General features: G+C 40.9%; 1 long non-coding RNA gene across 1 annotated transcript; it reads right to left on the bottom strand.

The window, feature by feature from the left end:
* Positions 1 to 5,931: 5,931 nt before the first annotated feature.
* LOC308407196 lies at positions 5,932 to 12,143 on the bottom strand. Its single transcript, XR_013973636.1, has 3 exons — positions 12,053 to 12,143; positions 11,723 to 11,775; positions 5,932 to 5,982 (listed from the first exon to the last, which is right to left on the bottom strand). It is a non-coding gene; the product is annotated as an uncharacterized lncRNA (long non-coding RNA).
* Positions 12,144 to 14,001: the final 1,858 nt, after the last annotated feature.

Genomic DNA, 14,001 nt, shown 5'->3' on the forward strand with positions numbered 1-14,001 from the left:
TCTGTACCGTCTGTAACATCTGAAAATAAAATATAATAAATAATAAAAACAAAGATCGACCAAATGGACCAATACGGCAATGCCACGAAGATCCATTTGGCAAAGTAAATCCATTGGGTATCCTTGTTGGTCTTCAGACAACAATTCTGATGGCTAAAGAACCAAATGGGACAGGCAAAAAAAAAAAAAAAAAAAAAAAAAGGAAGTCAACCTTTCGCAACTCCAAAAAAAAAAGCTTAAATCTTAGACCTAGCGAGGAACTAGACTTACTTACCAAATGGATTGGAGGGGGGAATAACTTCAGCATGCTTTAAGAACGAGAGCAGTCTACGTCAATAATCCAGCGGCTGATCTTGACAGATTGTGGCAACGGTTAGATAAGAACTTCGGGAAGTTCTCCAGAGGTCATCGAAGCTTTGCTTTTCAAATGTCTTGAGAACTTCCCAAAGATCTCTAATAAAGATAACTACGGAGCCCCGCAGGGGACATGGGAGAAAAAAAAATTAAGACGGACTTTTGCGAAATCTCGCAAAACAAACTCGGGATCTCGCAAAACTTTTAGCCGCATTCTTCGGACGCTGGCTCGAAGCCGACCGGGAGGTCGAGGCACGATGTGCCGGGAAAGCGGTGTTCCTCCCGGCTGTAGTAGGTCTCGAGCTAAAGGGAAGAATGCGGCTAAAAGTTTTGCGAGATCTCGCAAAAGTTTTGCGAGATCCCGAGTTTGTTTTGCGAGATCTCGCAAAAGTTTTGCGAGCAAAAGTCAGTCTTAATCTTTTTTTTCTCCCATGTCCCCTGCGGGGCTCCGTAGATAACTGACATCTTCAAGAGCTTGCTGATCTTTTCCTTGAGGTAGATGCAGCAAAAAATTAGGGCTACCTATCTGGTTTGAGCATCCTCAATTCAGCAAGAGGAATCAACTCAATTCTGGAAAAGCTCCCACAAAACCTTCAAGAGTCACGGGTTACTGAAGGCACCAAATACAAACAAAATCGTTTTGTTCATTACCCACCAGTCTCATTCTTTGTTAAATTTGTTAACTATCATGCAGTAATGAGAACAGACCAAAGCTTTTCCCTCCAGAGCTCTAGTGCAGCCCCCCTGAAATCTGAGAGAATTTTAGATAATCAGTGGAAGACCATGTTTCCCATCTCTGCTAATAAGACAGAGGTTGAAGCCTTCAGATCTCCAGATGGCAAAATGCCTGGCATCGATCCAGACAAGCATCGTATGATTTACAAGAAAACAATTACTCTGGAAAAATGTAGGGGTTTCAGAATGAAAACTATGGATGAGAGGAAGAGTTTTCTCAAAGAGCATTTCATGCTACAAATGCTGCATGTCTACAAACCATAAAGCTAGAGATTGCAAGGCTGTTATTCACTATTCAGAGTCCAACTCTGAACATGTTCAAAGATGTGTTTAATCAATGTATATCCTAAAGGATGTCCTGAAAAAAAGGAAGAAGCTGTATGTGTAACTTGTCATACCCTCACATATGGTTAGTAACAAGTTACTAGTCAGGTCTGCTTTCTTTGACATATTCAGCATTCAGGGAGCCGGCTCTTCTTACACCTTGAAAACACGTCCTAGCGTAATACACACAGTGGAAGAAGGGCCATGGACTTTGTGATAGCTCTAGATGGTGACGTACTCCTAGAATCCAATCCATTATTATTATTATTATTACTTATTGAGTGAAACTTAACTCCCAATAATAGAGAAGAAATTCCCGTACCTGAAACAAATGAAAAACAAGGAGCAAAAGTTCAACAACAGGGAACAAGAGTCCAAAAAGGGCGTCTACAATGGCACTGATGCTCCAGCAACAGCCCACACATAATCCAGAGTGCCGGAGGACAGCAGCACAGGAGCTCAAAGTGAAAACGACCCAGAAGTCGACAGCTCCAAAAGTCCAGAAGTCAGTTAAGCAGGCCAACCGCGTGGAAGGTAGCGGCGGTGACTGAGCAGGTCGGGAGGCCGGTGTTCTGAGAAACCATCCTACTCTGACAAAACATCCTACCCGTATCATAATTTGACGGTGACTTGCGACTAAACCTAACCCTACCCCTAACCATAAGCTTAAGAAGTATTCCAGATGGGTGACAGAAAAAGAAGTTAATTCGGCATTGGTGTTTTGCGCATGCACCACGTCTGCAGATGACGGCTTGGGAGCTGCAGAGTGTTGGATAGGCTCAGTCGAGACTCCAGCAGGAGCTGATGCAGGGCCAGAAGGCGTTGAGACCCCTGGCTGAGTGTGTAGCTGACCAGGTGGCTGAGTGGCTGACAGAACTGAAGACTGAGCTACAGAGAGCGAAGCTAAGGGCTGATCTATGGGGAGTGGAGATGATTGTGGTGACGTGTCAGAGGTGGTGGAGTGGCTGACTGGACTGCAGGCTGGGTGACTAACTGGGCTACAACCTTAGCTGAAGGCAGTAATGATGGTTGTAATGGAAGTTGAGTTGGTGGTTACAGTAATGACTAAACCAAGGGCAACTTAACAGGAGGCTGAACAGCTAACTGGGCTAGAGACTGAGCTGAAGGCTGCTGGGCAGCTGACTGGATTGGCAGGGACACTGGAGACTGGGCTACAGACTGAGTGATTGAACTGGAGCCTGAGCAGCTGACTGTCGTGACAGTTGTGGTGGAAGAGGAGCTTGTGGTTGGGGAGCAGGAGGCTGAACTGCAGGCGACTGAGCAGGAGACTGAGCTATGGGCTGGCTCGTACTGTCACGATCTGGGAGGCAAATCGTCAGGAGAAAGAGGATTTGGACCCAAACGCAAGCAGGGGCGACACCGTAGCTGTGAGAAAGTTTATTAATAATGAAAGGCAAAATGCAAACCAAAGCATCGCAGAGAACTACTCTAACAAAAACCTAAACTGGGAACAGCTACAAAATAATAATGAAAGGAACAAAAAAAAAAAAAATCACGGGGAAGCTCTCTCACACTCTCTCACGTCTTCTTGCCCAAACTCACACACGCTCATACGGCAGGGAGGTCACAGGTCCGGGGAGGAAAGCCTGTAGCAGAGGAAAGGGAAATCACTCACAAACAAGAATACTAAAGCACAGGAGCTGGGAGAAACACTAACGTCTGTAGTACAATCATCTAGCGACGAGAGGATCTGTTTTCCAGCCTCAAATAGTGCTCCAGGTGATGACAGCTGATTGTTGTCAGGTGTGTGAGCCCACAGTGAGCTCCACCCAGGCAGAGAGGGAGAGAGAGAGAGAGAAAACCAAACAACACATGTAGCCTTGTGGGGCCGGCCGGGCAGGCACAGAGACCATGACACATAGCAGAGTAGTGCTTGGCTAAAACTTAAATGAGTCAAGACGCTTTTACGTTTATGTTCACAATTGTGTGCAACAGATCAAACAGCCCACAAGAGCAAACCAGTGGAAATGTGTCTACCAACAACTACCCAGCTGATCGTGCAACCAGGTGACCAGCTAACATTTTCTTCTGGCTAACAGGATCTGCATTTCTAGTGGATGTAGCACAGAGACAATGTTACCAGGAGATTTTCTGCCTCGCTGAACCTAATTTAGATCAAGAATTACAGTCAGAGATCACAACTTGTGTCACCAGTCTGGCACACAACAAGCTTAGCAGCACACGTTTTGAACGGTTCTCTACTTGGAGTACTCTTTGAAGGCGTGTTAAGTGTTAAATTTATCTCAGTGAAGAGCAAAAAGCTGCAATAATCTTTGCTCTTCAGAGAGAACTGTATTCAGATGATGAGGGCAATAGATTAGTATTGGTATGGCTTAAGGTGCACATCTAAAACGTCCCCACCAGGTGAATTATTACATTTAAAACATGCTTTAAATAAAAGAATCTGTAAAAACATGGAACTTCCAGTTGATTTTAAACCCAAACTCTGAACATACAGTAGATACATGGGTTTAGTATACGTAAGAATAAGAAAACCCCTTATCCAAATTCCTTCTACAGGATGATGAAAATGAAAGTAGAAGCAAGTTAGGATTTATATGACTTACCCCCCCCAACAATCTTTCAGGGACCTCTTCTTTTTGCAAATGGGGAACTTGACCCAGCACTGGTAACATTATTGTTTTTACCCATTACGCTCTACTTATTATAGGTAAACAGAGGCTGGGGTTGGGGTAATGAAAACAGATGTGAGAGGTCAGCGTGAGCACTGAGTTAGCAGCTGTGATCATGACAGTAAGAAATGAGCTTGCTCTGGAGGGAGAGAAGCACAATGTTTCATCATTTCAAGTCCACCTGGAAGGCATAACTGCAACAGAGATAAGATGTGCCTTGCTCCAGGACACGTCAGTGGCAGATGCAGAGGAAGGACGATGCACTAGAAGTTTAAATCAGTAAAGATTAAATATTCAGTATTTGGTCACAAGCTCTGCAGCTTTACTACTATCAGGATATTACTGCACCAGCGTGTTCAGTACATAATCCACTACATATTTCTCTAAGCAAAGCAGAGCGCATGTGCAGGATGCCATCTCTGTTTCCCAGATGCCCCAGGATGCACCTGGAAAGGCAATGCAAAGCAACAGCAATGCGCATAAAGAAAATACACACAGAGATAAAAACACATCAAACTGCCAACACATGGCTTGAATTGTAAAATATATGTCAAAAGTTGGGTACTTGTGGGTGAACAAGTAAGATGAGATGTTTACTGTCAGTTTCAAAGGACGTAAAGGACACAATCTGCATTTAGGCGAGGGGAAGAGAAATCCAATTTCACTGTGTATACTGCTGTCGCATTTTAATGTCAGCCATAAATGTACTCCAGCTGAATCATATCCAGAAGCAAACTGGATGTGATATGAATGTTAAAGGGTCTATATATATATATGAATTACTGTTAAGCCCCTCACAGCAAAAACTGCTTGTCATATATATATCTTCAAGGCATAAAAAAGGTCTTTGCTGTAATTAGCAAGATTATTTGTCTGTTTTCTGATCATCCGTCTTTCTTGTGGTTTTTGACCATAAAGGGCCACTGTAGCTCAAATGATGACAGAATAAGAGGAGTTGATTCTTACAGTTTCTGATTTTGTACCTGCCAATCCAGGTTATTTAACGTCAAATGTCTTTTCACTTCAAGTGTAAGGAGACCAGGTGTCCGTCTATATGGCATTTTGTCAGTCTGTCCCTTTGTCTGTGTAATCCCTATCAATAGTCCTTTGCCGTGGTGAGCCACAGGCAGTTGGCCTCTCTCTGTATGAGTCTGATCCCCACAGCCTGTGAAGTCAAATGTTGACAGAGAATCACAAACCCCATCAGAATACTAAAAAGGCCAGTGAGTGCTTTTATGAGAAAGTGAGAGCAGGAGTAGGAGCACCCATACAAGCGTGTGTTTGTGTGTATGTGAGTGTGTCTTCATATTCCTACACTATAAAAATGACAAGCCAGGTAATGTCTTGTATTTTGTACCAAGAATGATCACCCTTACTTCAGGGAAATTTTGTGCAGCTGCTCTTTAATTCTTCAAAATGACCTTTTTCAGAGAATAATCATGAACCCCCCAAAGAAAACCCCCCACAAAAAACCCTCAGTGAGACAGTTTCTCTTTTTTACAAAACAAATGTCCTGAAAGAGTTAACATACTGCTACAAGTCTGCAAGCTATGGTAGCTATTGTAAAATGAACCTGATAAGCTTTCATTCCAAATAAAATCTCTTGCCAACCTTGTCTTTTTTCTTTTTCTTTTTTTGCAGTGCATGCATGTTATTCTTTGTGCCTGGCATTGTGAGTGTGTGCTAGAAGGAAGAAAGAGAATAGAAGAGTAAAGGAGATAGAGATAGAGATGAAAGGCCAGTGTTGAGTATAGTGGCTTTCCTGCACGGCTCTATGGTTTCTGAAGGGTGTCTTGGCCTCTCATGCAAATGAGTTTGCATCTTATCAGCTCTCCACGACACTGAAGTCCAAATAATGAGTACTTGGCCGTAGTGGTTGGGTGCACTCGATTTGGTCTGCCAAGCACACTGAAACCTTTAAAATAAAAACCACTAAGCATTAGTTGGAATGAGAGTAAAGCTTAATGAAGTGTGTGTAACCTCAGCTGACAAGATATAATTGTCGTGCCTAAAGATTCACCATATAACAACAGCATATTTCTATAGTGTCGCAGGGTTTTGCTTTGAAGTCTGGTAAATTTTAATGGAGCACTAAATAAAAGCTGTAATATAACCATGTTAATAACTAACAACAGTGTAGCCAGTGTAAATATGTTGGTTTTCCATCTGTAAAATCAAATTAGTTGCACATAATGCATGCATACAGTTGCTTAGTCATGATTGCAATGTTACCATTTTATATAAAATAGAGAGCAATTGTTTATTTACAATATCAAAAATAGGGATAATAACATTTCAAAATACTGCGTGCACATGTTTAAAATGTAATTATGTATTGTTTCATTTACTTAAAGAGAGTGTTGTACAATCAAAAGCTCATTTACACTTTCTCTCCACGATTTTGCAGATTGTAAAAATGGAGGTTTTGCAACAGAAAGCATACAAACAGCTGGTTAATGGAGACATTAATCTCAGAGAACCTACGCTGCACTAAAAATGATTTAGCTGTTGGTAAAAATCTGTCACACTGACTAAAATCAAAGCACATGGTGGGACAGGGGTAAAATAATTAGAGGGCATTTTAGCACAAAGATCCGACATCCTCATGGTATCTACTAATCAGTGATGATCCACGTGTAATGCTATATTAATTGGATGAAATGGCCAAAAGAAAAAAACAACACCATGTAATATACTTGACTAGACTGTCTCGTCTGCTTGAGCACAAAAAACTACTTAAAATACTGTTTCATGCTCTCTTGAAATAATTCTTAAGATGTGCTGTCTGACTATATTGGCAATCAATGTATTTATAGCTGTTGCTGGGGGAGTATAGAGAGTGTTGCATTAACTTGTAAACATGAAAAGAGCCAAAAATAGTTGTGGCCAGAATGAGAACTGGCAAGACAGAGAGAGAGGAAAACAATCATCATGATGTCGGTGTGAATTAATTAACTGGCTTCAGAAAGTTTCACAACATAGCCATGCAAACCAACTTATTTTTGTGTTAATAGCCACCCATTAATCGCTTAGATTTCCATTCAAATTCAGCAAAAATAAAATAAAAGTAATAAAAGTAAAAAATCAGGTGAAAGAAAAGATATCCCAGTAGCAGCATTTGTCTGAGCAGCGTGAACGCAGTGTGACAGATTTACTTTTTTGGCCTGATCGGGACAACGTTTGTTTAACAAGCGTTTCAGTGCCGTCACACGTATCCTGCATTAACCATCACCATTCTTTTGCTGCCGCAGTCGCCCCTTACCCTCAAAGCAATCATTTAACCATAACCTTATCTTGAGTTCACATTGATTTTCTCGCCAGTGTTATTGCTATTAAAACACCTACCGGAGGACACTAAGTCAATGTCAGTGTCATTGTCAGTGTGGGGGGGGGGGTCACATGTTTCCTCTCTTAGGCATCTTTTTTCTTGTGACATTATCCAAATTCACGAGTTTGTTTACTGACAGAAAATGCGTGGGTTTGAAAATGTCTGAGTCATTGCTGTGCCCCACTGATGAAGTGAGCAGATTGGAAATGGGAAGGTTAATGAGATTTTCACAAAGTGTCCGTCTAGCGGTTTGAACCCAGATTAAATTGACACAGTCTGATTAAAATTAATTGACCTGTGAAATGAGTGTGTCCCTCAACAGTTAAGGATTGATGGATATCACAAAGGGTTCAAGAGGGAAGAAGACATTATTGGGGGAAAAAGGAAAAATTAACTATGTTTGTTTGGCAGTAAAGGGCATATATGGCAAAAGACAGCTCATGTCAGCTCATCAAGACAGGTATACTCTGACACACACACTTCTGGGGATTATATACATTATATATTATCTTAAACCTGAACTGGAAGTGTTTATGTAAGAGAACAAAGCCTTGCTAGCAGCTCTGCATGTCGCTCATGCTGACAGTGCTGTCAAATAGAAAGCTTAATGTTCACTATGTGGTATGCTAACAATATAGTAATATTTGCAATATCATGGAAATCTTATTAGCATATAATGTAGTTAGTCATAAAACACAGATCCCTGTATGTTAGACAATGTAAAGCCTCAGCTCACCTTGGACTCCATACTGTATATACATTATTGTATTATTGTAAGTCCATATGCAGAAAAAACACCTAGTCTCTCATTACTGTAACAGCCGTATGAGTTCATCCCCGAAATAAAACCCATTTCCACGCCTCGAATGACCCTTTTGTACAAATAGTTAACTGCAGTTCATAGTCTACAGTGTTGGACTAATTCACTTTCAGTTCATAGTGATGGAAACTCTAATTGAACAGCCATTAAGACAGTAATGAGGAAGCCTCTTAAGGAATTAACTGAACTGCGACTGAGTTATGCATCTATTCTATGAAAAGGACAGAATTTATCACACTGTTGATCAAATCAATCAGAAAAACAGTGACTGTTTAATTACTGCATTTACTCAAAAATGCAATAAAGATGCAAGGCCAGGTGCACGACTAGAGATACTACAAACCTTGCTGGAAGCAGGGATATAAAAATCAATGTTCCTCACATTCGGCAAGGCCATGCCTCACAAACATAACAAGGATGCTGATGGTATTAGCACAGTCCAATGAGTGGGCATTACTGCTGCAAGGCCATAACTAGGATGTGGTGGATGGATGGCATTACTGAGAGAATGTCATGCTTGGAAAAGCTTCATTGTGTATTTCATTAAAGGATGTGCTGCTTGACTGGCAAAGGGTATGGCACCGCATAGAAGTGACTAATCCAAACTGAGCTTTCTTTGACACTATCTATCTATCTATCTATCTATCTATCTATCTATCTATCTATCTATCTATCTATCTATCTATCTATCTATCTATCTATCTATCTATCTACAGTAGTACATAGTAACACTATGTTATGTTAAGTAGAATTTTATAAAAATATTTCCACATTTGCTTCTATTCCAAGAACAAGCACTGCAAGCATTAAGTATGTGGAATTAAAAATTCCATTGAGAGGAAAATCATCTATTAGTGATGTGAAATTTTTAGAAAGACTTTAAATAAATTTACTGTGTATAAAACGGTAAATACAAAAGAATCATAAGCGTTTAAAAAATTGTTTAAGAAAGAAAAAGGTATTTGTTCCTTTTCATATCGGATGGAAAGCATTTAAAAGTATGGTAACCAATGAGTGAATAAAATATCATAATTGATATAATTGCTCACAGAAAATACATGTATCGAAGGTTACCCAAAATATTGGCAATAAAACTGTAAAAACATTAAAATCACCAGAAGGTAAAAGGTGATGATTAGTGATCAGCCAAAGGTGGGTAAAATAAGGCTATCTGGAAGTTGACTACTAGAAACATGAATGCAAGATGCATAACTGAAGGCTTGCCAGCTCAAAGGTCGTCCAGCTTAACAAGACCCACATCAGCTGTTGAAGAACCAGGACATGCTGATGAGGAGCAGGTTAGTGGAACATGCGACTGTGCCAGCTGACCTAGTAACAGAGGTTATATGCAAAACATCTGGGAACTATCTATGAATAGAAAACCAGAATCCCCACTAACCAAAAAGCACCTAATTGTTCAGTGCAATAATGTCAACAGGAGTCTGGTACTATCAAAGTTGGATCAAAGAGGCTATAACACAGTGGTAATGGTGGTGAGCAATATAGAAATAATGGAAGCACCTAGAAACACTTGCGTATAAGATACAACAAGCTTTTCAATACTGAGGCTCTACAAAGTGCCAAACAAAGGCCACAACTCTAGCTACAATGCTGAAGAGATACCAGAGAAGCAAAGGTCAAGAGAATAAATGGCCTGTTCTCCACATATCCATCCAGGGTGTGCTCTCACCTACAAGGTAATAGTAGCACACAGACAGACCACGCACAGCTGAGACTGAGCAATACTGGGGGAACATCTGGGGTAAAGAAGTCCAAGACCAATGCCAAGCGACTGGTGGACATTAGAGCAGACAACAACAAGCAAGAACCAGTCGATCTTACAAAGACACACATCCAACAATAAAATCTCTAGAATAAATGAGCTGCACAGCACCAGGCTATGACATGATCCATGGCAGAAGAAGCTAAGGCATTCTATGATTGTCTGGCAGCACAAATAAGGGGTCTGCTGCCAACAGGCAGTCATCCAAACTGGCTAACACAAGGCAGAACAATCCCAGTCACAATGGATTCCCACAAGGGTACAACACCATCAAACTATTGTTGGTAGTAACTATTAAAATGATCTGCTCCTCCACAACATGGAAGGTCCTTTCAGACTTTTAGAACAGCATCTTAATAACCAAGCTGAGTAAGCATATGAGGAAAGCTCAGAAAGGCATTGGAAATAATACCAAAGAGCCAAAGCACCAGATCCTGGTTGACCGAGCAGTATTTTATGACTTTAAGATGAGGCAAACAAACCTGAGCACCACTTGGATTGACTTCAAGAACACCTGCGACTCAGTGCTCTCCAAATGGATAGTGGAGTGCTTGGCACTGTACAAGGCTAAGTGTAGACTGATAACGTTCATTAGAAACTCATTCGGACTGACTGTGGAAACTCGAAGGCAATTCCACAAGTCACAGTTAAATGTAGAATATACTGAGATGATGGACTGATAGGAGGACACAGATTCCATTGATGTCAAGGCACAAAAATGTCTTGCAATGCACAGAGGTCACCCGAAGTCCAGGCTCTTTTATCAAAAGAAAGAGGGAGGGTGAGAATTAGTGACCATCAGTTGCACAATCCAAGATGAAACAGGCACCATCTGCAAACACATCAGGAAGATGGCCTCCTGAGATGAGCTGCTCCAAGAATGCCTCAGGCAGCTGAAGACAGATGGTGATGCAGAACAGAAAGAGAAACCATCATGGATGACCGAGCCCCTGCATGGGATGTACCATCCACAGAAAAAGGAAGTGGCAGACTTAAAAAAAATCCTGCCAAAAGTCCGTCCTAAAGTACAGAGGTTCTAATCATGGCAGGATAAGAACAGCCCTAAGCACCAGGTCCATAGAGGCAACAGTCTAGCTCAGGAGATAAGACCCACATTGCAGACTGTGCAAAGGTCCCCTGGAGACTATCCAACACATGATGTAAGATGAATGCTGGGACCACATACACTAAGAGGCACAACCAAATGCCTGGGATAGTGTGGAGGAACATCTGTGCATATGGTCTAGAAGTTCCCAAGTCCTGATGGGAGACACAACAAAGGGTGGCTGAGAACAACGGGGCCTGTGGGACTTTGAGTTTGGACCGACAAGCACCTGGTGGCCAACCAACCAGACATAGTGGTGGCTAAAAAGGAGCAGAAGACCATAATTGTGACAGATGTGTGAATTCCAGCACACAGCAACACGAGTATAGGAAAACAGAGAAGTACCAGGGGCTGAAGGAATAACTGGAGCAGATAAGGAAGGTAAAGTCCAGAGTAACAGGAACATGAGAAGCTATTACCCCAAAACTGGAAGAATGGCTCCAGCAGATTCCAAGCACAATTAATCTCAATATCTTGTCCTAATAATAATAAAAATAGTTTAAAAAAATTGTGTCACATAGTGTAAGAATGTAAGTAATTCAGATAAAATATGGTAAAAACATCCAGGGACAGAATATATACTCAGTCTATAATCCAAAATTGTGTCGCTATTACTTACCATGTAGCTTGTTAATATGCAGATCAGCTTCCTCCTCTACCTTGGTGGTAACACTGCATAAAGGGAAACGTAGCATGAAATACAATTACCATGCAAATAAGTCATGTAAATGACACAACTGTCAGGAACCTGCAGCCTCCACCACTGCAGTCTTATTCTTTGAAGAGCAGTAACAATGCAATAAATTAACAGAATTGTTTCAAACTTAACTTAACAAATCTCTATTTGCTCTTCATGTACCTTATCTGTTTTTAAAGGATAAAAAAGAAATAAGGTGCTACAATCTATTCTACAGTCTTGTCTTCTTCCTTTCATCTTTATTTTCGTCACCTGTTCCACCGATTCTTCCCTCCTTTTTTGCTTTTCCCCTTTTTCAGTTGGACAACTTTGCTTTATCTTCCTTTACTTGTTTTCCTTTCTCCATCTCTCCCAAGACTGACTGATGTTGTGTTAAGGCAAGACAGACAGACGGTGGGTGAGGGATTGCCCCTGCCACCCTCTGACACCAGGCCCTATTCAGGCCGTGGAAATGATCGATGTTAAATCTAATTTTAAACACCCCCAGTTTAACTATGGCAGACAGACGGTGAGCAGAGGCTAGCGTCTGGCAACACAGCTGGGGCAACCTGATAAGACCTATGGTTAAGTCTACCTGCTGCTGTGTCTGTGTGGGTGCACGTGTTTGTGTGTGCTTCCTTCTTACTTCAGACAGCTTTCTTTGCACAGGAGCCATCTGTCCTGTATTTAAAGGGGAGTTGGAGGGCGCAACTTTAGATGACACAGATGAGGATCTCTCTGCCCTATGTGCTAAATCTACAAATATTACTCAGTGGAATACCACAGAAACAACTAATTGGTGATATAAAACACAATAAAAGTTTTGCTGATGTTGGGATTTCCCCAATGCGTGGTATAGGTCATAGGTTATTTAATGGGATTTAAATTTGCCAGTTCATCTTGTAGATTATATTAAATATGGAAACATCAAGGAGTAGTACAAGTAGTAGTGTCAAATGTACTTAGGTCCATAATTTGCTGGATAAAGTAACAGTTTTTGTAGTTTTGCAGATCTTCAGCTTTAATTCAAGGGGGTTTGACAAAGAGATTAAATTAAATTTTTAGGGATTTGAGCCATTTTTATACATAGTCCCTCAAATTTAATTAATAATTAACTGACAAGTAGTTTCATGGCAAGGTGAGGCCCATTCCCTTGTTATTGTATGTCAAATGAACAGACCTAATAGCCAAAGTTGATTCAAAGTGATGAATGGTTCAGAACAGAAACTTCACAACATCTAACTAAGCCAAGAAAATTCTTGAGGAGGTAGGCGTTTCAGTCTACAATCAAGAGATGTCTTCATAAATGAAAGTACAGAGAGTTTATAAAGATTAACTTATACACGATTGATAGAAAGAGGAAAAATACTGATAAGGAGAGCAATAGCTGAAGCATACTACATCATCTGTCAAGGTGGTAAAGTCAGTGTTATCTTATGGGCATGTATGGCTGCTGGCATTTTGTGCATTCAAGTTTTTTTTATCTGCCTAACATGAAATAATTATTATATCAATAAAAAAAATAACTTTATATTGATGATAATGCACTGCCCGTATTTGCTGAAACTTTGTGCTACAGTGAAATACTTTTTCATAGCCTTTGTAATTTGAAGTATACACCATCAGTGCCCAGAGATGCCTTAAAGGAATGTCACAAGATGTCAGCAGAGATGAGCTTGGTTAACTGAAGGTTGCTCTGGCTGTTGATTGCAAATCCTCCTATTGAAAAAACATGACACGTAAAAATGATCACACATGGCTGTTAGACTTACTGATGGGTACATTTTAATATAAATGCATCATGAAGTCTTTTTTTGTTCACTTGGTAACACTGATGTTGCAACCATTTTTAGTGTCCTCCCCGCTACAAACCTGGCTCTGCTCATTAATCTTTAAAACAATCACCGACCATACACTGAACCATGTAATTGTTCTGGACAAAAGAGTAGAAGAGGACAGAAGTCAGAGAAACAAGCTTATTTTTTCAGCAACAGTGTTGTGAATTCTGGGTTTGTCAGTGTTTCTCCTTTAAGCTTTTGTAACTCGCCCTGATGATGATTTATGGCTGGCTGGGAGAGCTGATTAAATCACTGAACAGAACGCCAGGTAGCATTACCGAGGCCATCACCACTATATATGGCCGTCGCATGGCAACCACTACATTCCTTTCTGCCTGTTTGTCGTTTGAACTGCCCAATTGTCTCTCAAGCTTGCTCTCTCTC

This window comes from Rhamphochromis sp. 'chilingali', assembly GCF_963969265.1.
Source record: "Rhamphochromis sp. 'chilingali' genome assembly, chromosome: 12".
NCBI classification, from domain to species: domain Eukaryota; kingdom Metazoa; phylum Chordata; class Actinopteri; order Cichliformes; family Cichlidae; genus Rhamphochromis; species Rhamphochromis sp. 'chilingali'.